The 8,615-nt window shown below is 46.2% G+C and overlaps 1 protein-coding gene across 2 annotated transcripts in view; it reads right to left on the reverse strand.

Moving 5' to 3' along the window:
- The window catches only part of CAB39 (calcium binding protein 39), a 102,769-nt gene extending 95,617 nt beyond the window's left edge, over positions 1-7,152 (reverse strand). The window contains exon 1 of one of the 2 annotated variants that reach the window (XM_017529052.1): positions 6,766-7,152. The gene's annotated coding sequence lies outside the window, so the exon portion shown is untranslated. Of the gene's footprint in view, positions 1-6,188; positions 6,703-6,765 lie in introns of those variants that run through there. The other variant, XM_017529053.1, reaches the window with a different exon arrangement.
- Between the last annotated feature and the right edge of the window lie 1,463 nt (positions 7,153-8,615).

Genomic DNA, 8,615 nt, shown 5'->3' on the forward strand with positions numbered 1-8,615 from the left:
GAAAAAGGTTAAAGCACAGTCACATGCCATCAAGTGCTCAGATAGACTGCAAGACCACCAGAAAAAGGGGAGGGAACTAGCGCAGGAGAAAAAGGCAAGTCAGAAGCCCACATACAAATCACCGAAAATAAGGGCAAGAGATCTGGAGGGGTTTTCAACCTGGGGCCCTTGATACAATAAGGGGATGACTGAATCCCAGAGAGATGGAGTTGTCCAGAGTGACAACATAATTAGTCATGGAGTCAGGACCTAGCCCAGATCTTTTGATTGCCAGGCTTCTGTGTTTCCCACTGTAACACAGGTCTCCCCATCTTCCCTACAAAAATAATGTGGAAATTAAATACTATCTACTGGCCTAACTAAACTATAAGCCACTAATCAAATTATGACTATACAACTAAAGTATTTATAATTATCCATCTCTTTTGGATTATAACATGTGGTTACTGTTTGAAAACCTATTAAAATCCGAATTAGGATCTATTTATAAACTTTCATTGCAAAATACGCATTCAAAAATGCTCAGCAAGGAAAGTAAAATTACTTCATATGAGGGAGTCATATTCTGTCTCAGGGAGCACATATTTTGAAGTGAGGCAGAACTGGGTTCAAATCCTGGCTCAACTGTGCCATGTTTGTGTGATCCTGGACAAACTCCTCACTTTGGTTTCCCATCAGTAATGATGCTGGGGACAATACTAAGAGGTTTGTCCAACATTTAGATCTAAATGGTAATTTGTTCCCCCAACCTAATTAATTTTGTTAATCTCTCTTGTTTGTCTATTTCAACTTCATACACCTCTCCCAAAAAACTTAGCAGCTACATCACAAATATTATGAATATTAGTATACTAAACCTTAAAAAAAGAAATATATGCCTAAGAACATTTAATACATTTTGAGTACAACATTTGTAAATGTTAGTGAAAAGGTCTGAAGACATTACTGCATAAAGTATGAAACTTAATCCAAGTAAACTGGACAAAGAATGAAGAGAACCAGATTCAGTCATGTGGCTAATACGCCCTACAGCCCTAGGAAAGAGACTTCACTTTGCAGAAAGCTCCACCTGTTACAGCTAAAAGTGAACTGAACTCTGCCTTAGTGTCCCCACCTGCAGAAAGAACCATTCTGCCCAGATTGTTTCTGAAATTCTAAAGTTTCTTCCACCTGGAAAAATCTATCACTGGCATCACAAAACTTATTATGTCTAGGCATTTGATACATGGCAGCATGTCAGATGTAGCGATTCATTTAATCATCTGACAACCGTCTCAGATATGGTCTATTATTATTATCATCCAAGGAATCCAAGCCAGACAGAAGGAACTTGCTTAAGGTTATACAACCCACAGCCCCTGTAAAGAGCAAGCTACAGTTCATTAGACAAGGTCACCAAGTAGGAACTTAATTAAGATCAAGTTACACAATGTATATTTTGTTTCTCAAACATAGTATCAAAATAAAGTGTGTGATGTTTTTAACAGTATCATACTTCCTTGGTCCTCAACAATTTTTGCTGGATAATGCTACCAAAGAACAATTACTATATAATACCAAACTGCCACTAAATAATGGCTAACTAGATTTTCTCAGTCTTTGAAAATATGCATACAAATACACACATAAACAAGCAGACACAATCTATAACTTAAAACACTATATACTAAGTACCAAGGCAAAAGCTATTAAAGATCATACAGATAGGTATGCATTGGATATGGTCAACATAAATGGCCAAGGCAGGATTTACCTCCTTCCTTTGGAGCCACTTCACACCCGAATGCCCGCTTGCAATTCTCTGCATGCCATTCTCCCTTCCTCTGCAGGCTTAACATCACAGCTGCTGTAAACCACAACTCTGCTGTCCCCTCACCCCTTCTGTTTTAAAAGTTAAAAGCACAGTGGGACTGGGAAGCTCAGAGAGACAGAAATGGCACAACTAAGGACTACAACACACACACCCAAAAATGCAGATGGCAACAAGCTGTCAACCTGATTTCATTGCCACCAGTCTATGATCTGCCACCTAGGCCTGCGGTAACTCTTCGCATAATCCTTGGAGGGCCGGAGAAACAGAAGCAGAACACTGATCATTTTATTCACAGACTGGTCTACTCTACAAATGGCTATGGCAGAAATATTTGCTTCACTTTGCTCCGTCCCCATATTCTGGACTGATAGAAGCAGAGATTAGGGGTGTCGAGCCCAGTCTCTTTCACTGCAAGACCCCCTTGCAGGAGAATTTTTTTAAAAAGTAGTGGTTAGGATCTGGTCAGATAGTTATTAAGAGCACATAATGTAAGAACTCTCACATAGCTCAATCCCTTCTTTAATTAAAGGTGGCTCTAATATAAGTCTTCTCACAGTAATGGCCAAAAGATAGACTGGCGACTAAATCTCCATGAAATTTTAGTTACTTGCTCTCATAATGCCAGATCTTTACACCTCAATAATTAAATAACAAGTCCCAAGTAATTTAACCTAGAGATTCAGAGATTTGATCTGTTTTTCCCACAATTCTATCACACAACGAAGTTTGCAAAAAAAAAAAAAAAGTTTACCAAAGTTTTTCTGTTATCCATATTAATCCACCTTCCACAGTCCTATTTTTGTAGCACATAAAGACACTCATAAAATCAAATGCCCAATTAAAAGGAACAATGAAAAAGAAGAAAATTTTTATTATTTTTATTTTATACAAACATTTTGAGACGCAGAATCGCTGTCACTCAGGCTGGAATGCAGTGATCATAGCTCACTGCAGCTGCAAACGCCTAGGCTTAGGCAATCCCTCCTCAGCCTCTTGGGTAGCTAGGTCTAGAAGCACACACCACCATGCCCAGTTAATTTATTTTTGTAGATAATGGGGTCTTGCAATGTTGCTCAGGTTGGCCTCCAACTCTTGGTCTCAAGCAAACCTCCCACCTTGGCCTCCCAAAGCACTGGGGTTATAGGAATGAGCTACCCCACTTGCCTTGAACTTTTAAAATAGAGTTGGAGGCTGGTGTAGTGGCTCACACCTATAATCTCAGTTGCTTTAGAAAGCTGGGACAGGAGGATGGCATAAGCCCAGGAGTTCAAGACCAGCACGGGCAACAGAGCGAGACACCATCTAATTTAAAAAAATTTTTAATTAAAAAATAAAATAGAGCTGGAATAGAAACAATGCCAGAAAGATAACCAAAAGACAATACCTGAAATAAAATTCTGTCCTACTACTGAATTTTACTTTTGGAGGGTGGGGTTGAGGAGGTCGGATTTGTGTATTTTCCTGGCAGATGGCTACCCTGTGAGTGATTAGTCATCAATCTGGGAAAAAGCCTCTTGGGAAAGTATAGCAGTTAATTAAAGAAATCTACAATCCTACAAAAGTTGATCAAAACAGAAAACTTTAGTAAATATTCTAAGGTAATAAAGACCCTGTGTGGCATACACATTTGCAATATACAAATAGTCAAATAAAATCAAGTTACCAAACCCTATACTTACACTGGACTTTCTCAGCAATTCTTTTATATTTTTAGGAAACGTACACAGCCTTACTCAGCATCTCACTTTATATGTGATGAAACAGAAATCTTATTAATACACCTTAGAACATAAAATACATGGGAAAAAAACTGACAATGCAAGAACCTGAAGTCTAAAATGTTAATGAAGGAAAGTAAGCTGCCTTGAAATTAAAAAACATATAGCCAGGCAGGTGTGGTGGCTCCCACCTGTAATCCCTGCACTTTGGGAGGCCAAGGCAGTAGGATTACTTAATCCCCGCAGTTCAAGATCAGCTTGGGCAACATGGCAAGACCCTGTCTCTACAAAAAACATAAAAATTAGCCGAGCTAGACGTAGTGGTGTGAGCCTGTGGTCCTATCTACAGGGAGGCTGAGGTGGGAGGATGGCTTGAGCCCAGGAGGTTGAGGTTGCAGTGAGCCATGTTCACACCACTGCACTCCAGCCTGAGTGACAGAGCAAGAACCTGTCTCAAAATACAAAACACACTTTGGGAGACTGAGGCAGGCGGATCACCTGAGGAAGGCAGTTCGAGATCAGCCTGACCAAGATGGAGAAACCCCATCCCTAAAAAAATAAAAAAGAAAAAGAAAGCAAATACCACCCATTTGTTACAGTAACAAATAATTTCATGAAATATTCTATACTTCTATCCAGCATGAATCTTTGTGATGTTATGCTCAAAAAATAGTTAACCTATACGAATGGGCCTAGTATAGAGACTATTTTTCAGGAATGAAGGGGGGGTGGGAAGGGGCGCTGCATCACCGTCTGTGGGAGACAGTATGACAACACACATCCTGCCAAGTAATAAAAACTTTATTCAACAAGCAAGAGGAACCAAATCTTACAGAGAAAGTAATAAACATACTTCAAGGGCCGGGCATGGTGGCTCACGTCTGTAATCCCAGCACTTTGGGAGGCCAAGGTGGGCAGATCGCAAGGTCAGGAGTTCGAGACCAGAATGGCCAACATAGAGAAACCCTATCTCTACTAAAAAGACAAAAATTGCCCGGGTGTGGTGACACGTGCCTGTAATCCCAGCTACTCAGGAGGCTGAGGCAGGAGAACTGCCTGAACCCAGGAGGCCGAGGTTGCAGTGAGCTGAGATTGTGCCACTGCACTCCAGCCTGGGTAACAGAGCAAGATAGTCTCTAAATAAATAAATATCAAATAAGTAGCCTTTAGAAAAAAGTTCTGTCCACAGTAGTAATTAAGCATAACTACTGCACTTCATCTGAGGTTAAAAAAAAAAAAATACAACTTTGTCAGAAAAACATAACACAGAAGACTTCCATTGTTGAGTAAAAATATTTTTATATAAAGATATTTAATGACAAGAAAAGCTTAATAAGAGATGTGTATTATATGCATACAATATATTTCGTTATGCAGAGAAAAAAATACACAGAAAAAGTGCAAAAACGTTGACAGTAACCAAATCTATGTGTTAAGATTACAAACAATGTTTTAAAGATTTTCTAGTACTCCCTGCATTTTGCAAGCTTTGACAAAGATCAGGCATTATTTCGAAAAGCAGAAAATTTTTAAACTGCAAAAAGGTGGCATTCACTTGTCATACAGGCAAACAACAAGTGCATGCTTACAAAACATAGGCCCTAAGCTGCTTTCACAGATCACAGAGTCTAGATTTCAAATACAACTGCTAATTACTTGCTAGCAATTTGAAGAAACCACAAAATAGGGCTAAACACTTTCACTTCTGGCTCTACTATAAAGATTTCATAATTAATACAAAATAAAAACAAATAAAGATTTACCCTTTCTACAAAAAGGTCTACGTCCGGCTTTCTGTATCAGAATATTAACGACCATTTGATTTTTTAAAAAATCATCAATTTATATTATTTTACACAAATGCCACCTCAAAGAATGTGGGTTTAGTTTGGTAATTCCAAAGTGTAGACACTTAACACAAAGTGCAAGAAGTTTTATGCATTTTAGCGTCAGCGAACGCACAAAAAAACCTTCTGTATGAAGATGAGCGTATTTTATACACACCTTTCCATTACCTCTTAAGTGCCTGACATCTAATGAGGCTTTCTGCAAAAGTACTTTGCTTAGCCTGGGCATGGGAATATCTGGGAAGCTGTCAAAATCGATCTCAACTGCATTATATTCAAGGCACAGAATGTCAACTCCTGACTGGGCTTCCTTCTTCCTTCTTTCACAAGAGCGCCTTTAATATCCCCTAGCCTACATTTCCGGGCTTATGAGTCACTGAGAAATGAGCTCTAGGTTTCTCTTAGAATGCTGCTCAAATAGCTCCTCTACAGCATTCAAGGATCTGGCCCCAAAATACCTCTTTAGCCCAATACCCCCCGCCCCCTGCACCATGCAAACAAACGGCATGATCCATGATTTCTAGGCTTTGTCTTCTCGTTTTTGCTGCCCTTCCACACTCTTCGGCAACCCTCCTCTCCTAAATCCCATCAGGCCTTCAAGACTCTGCTCGGCACCCCTCGCCCAGGAAGCCTTCCAGGTTTCTGCCAGGCAGAAGTGATCGGTTCGGTTCCGCCGGGTGCCCTTCTAGTTCTCTGTCCTTTCACAGGACTTACCACCTCCCTCCCGGTATCGCAGTTATTTGTGTACACGTCTTATCTCCCACACCAGAGTCTAAGCTCCTCGGGGGAGGGGACAGGGGCTGGCTTCACCTTTGAATCCCTCCGGCGCCGGCCGACTACTGCGCCTGCACGCAGTCCGCGCTCGGGCTGGTTCCATTGCACTCGAGAACGCTCCGACCGCACAATTCCTAACCAGAAATCAGTTAGGCATTTCCCTGAACTGATCACAAAGCTGGTATCCGCCTCCCGACAACAGGAAGTTTACCAGGGGCGGGAGCGAGGCGCTGGAGCCCGGGTGCTGCCGGTGACAGTTGGCCCGGCCCGCACTTCCCCGCCCTCCCGGCTCCGGCCCGGGCCGCCCGGCGCCACCAGCCCGGCCTGAGAACCACAGAGGGGGCCCCCGGCAGGAGCGCCTGGACCGCAGGCCCCCGGGCGCCCCGCGCCGACGAAGACAAGAGGAGCGTCTCAACGAGGGACCCGGGCCGAGGCAGACGGAGAGGGCAGGCCGGGCCCGGATGCTCCCGCGGGCTCCGGGGCCAAGCCGGGCTGAGGCAGCCGCCACCCGAGAAAATGGAGGCAGCCCCGGGGCCAGTGAGGGCCCGGCGGGGCAGGCGGAAGCTGGGCGGGCGTCCGCGCCACGAGTAGGGCCGAGCCGGGGGTCACTCACGGGGCTGGGCTGGGCGTTCCCTTCTCTGCCTCCGCGTCGTCGCCGTCCCCGTCCTCGGCCGCCGCCGCCTCGGGCTGCTCGTTTGGTCCCCGCGGCGTGGCTCGGACGCTCGGCCCCTCCGTTGTCTTCCGCCCGCTCCTGCTCCAGGCGACGGGCTCCCGCGGCTGCGGCGGCGGCTGCGCGGGCGGACGGCGGCCCAGGGGCTCCCGCGGCGGCCGCCGCGCTACTGCGCTCGCTCGGGCTGCGGCTGCAGCTGCGGGACCCGACGCCGCCTTAGTCTTCGCCTATGCCACCGCCCCGGCGCCTGAAGGCTCTGTGTCTCCCAGGCCGCGCCGCTCCCAGATCCCCGCGCCCCACTCGCGGCCCGACCCCGGCTTTGACGTGCGCACTGCGCAGCCGCCGAGGACGCGACGTCGGGCGGCGCCGCAACGCCCCCTTCCGCCTCGGGCGCCCCCGGGCGGCCGGCGGACTCAGTGCGCTGCGAGTCGGCGCCAGGCCCCAACGGGAGGGGCCGCAGAGAAAAGGAGAAGCCGAGTCCGCAGTTCCTCTTCCTCCGCTGCGGCTTCCGAGGCGGGGCTCAGCCCCTTCTCCGCCTGAGCGCTCTTCCTACGGGAATCGCACGCTCACTTTCAACGACCGCTTCCTCAACTCTTCAAGCTTGTTTCTGCGGAAGGCCCGCAGCCCACTTTGTGCAGACCGATTCTTTCTTGCGATCAGATCATTTTAGCATCTAGGGGGACACAGCATAGAAAGTGCCGGAACGTTCCAGATTAATGGGAACATTCCTATTTAAATCAGCAACCTGGATTTAAATCCTACTCCACCATTTGCTATCTGTGGGCTGTTTCACGTCCCTGTGCCTGGATTTCCTCGCACATTAAAAAAAAATGTGTAATAATATAGTGGTTCCTCCCACGGGCCCCTCGGAGTGAACGGGACAGTGCATTACAAAGCTCTGACAGTGGAGACTGGCACATACAAATGCCTTATGTGTGTACTTTTGTTTCTTTGTTATTAATGTGTAATTGAGCTACTTTTTAAGCACCTCCTGTATGCCAGGGGGTGGGGCAGTGATCGAAACAGTCTCTGCTTCTGGCGCAAACAGTTGACAAATAATTGACTAATAAACCTAAATATCTATAATACTGGACAGGTTTTTTTGTGGGTTTTTTTTTTTGTTTTTTTGAGACGGAGTCTCGCTCTGTTGCCCACGCTGGAGTGCTCACTGCAACCTCCGCCTCCCGAGTTGAAGCGATTCTCCTGCCTCCGCCTCCCAAGTAGCTGGTATTACAGGCGCCTGTCACTACGCTTGGCTAATTTTTGCATTTTTAGTAGAGATGGGGTTTCTTTATATTGGTCAGGCTGGTCTCGAACTCCTGACCTCAGGCAATCCACCTGTCTCGACCTCCCAAAGTGCTGGGATTACGGGCGTGAGCCACTGTGCCTGGCCCAATACTGGACAGTTTTAAGTGCCCTGGAGAAAAACACCACTAGGTGAGGAGGAGAGAGAAGGCAGGCTGTTGTTATTTGCAGTGCTCCTCCAGGGAGCGGCTTCCTGGAGAGAGAGGGCCTGGGAGCTTTCTGTATGGAACAGCAGAGGGACCCGAAGGACCAAGGCCCTGAAGCCAGAATGTGCTGGCTTGAGGCCCCAGAGAGGGCAGGAAATAAGGAAGGAGTGGGGCCCTAGAGACCAAAGTTAGGCCTTCCTGTTTTTACTCTCAAGGAGTTGGGAAGCAATTTGAAGGGTTTTGAGCAGAGAAAGGACATGGACTGACATTTCAGAAGGATCCCTGTGGCTGTGGTATGAGGACCAGTCCAAAGGGCCTAAGGGTTTCAGCAGGGGGTCAACG

This window comes from Cebus imitator, unplaced genomic scaffold (assembly GCF_001604975.1).
Source record: "Cebus imitator isolate Cc_AM_T3 unplaced genomic scaffold, Cebus_imitator-1.0 Scaffold57, whole genome shotgun sequence".
Classification (NCBI taxonomy): domain Eukaryota; kingdom Metazoa; phylum Chordata; class Mammalia; order Primates; family Cebidae; genus Cebus; species Cebus imitator.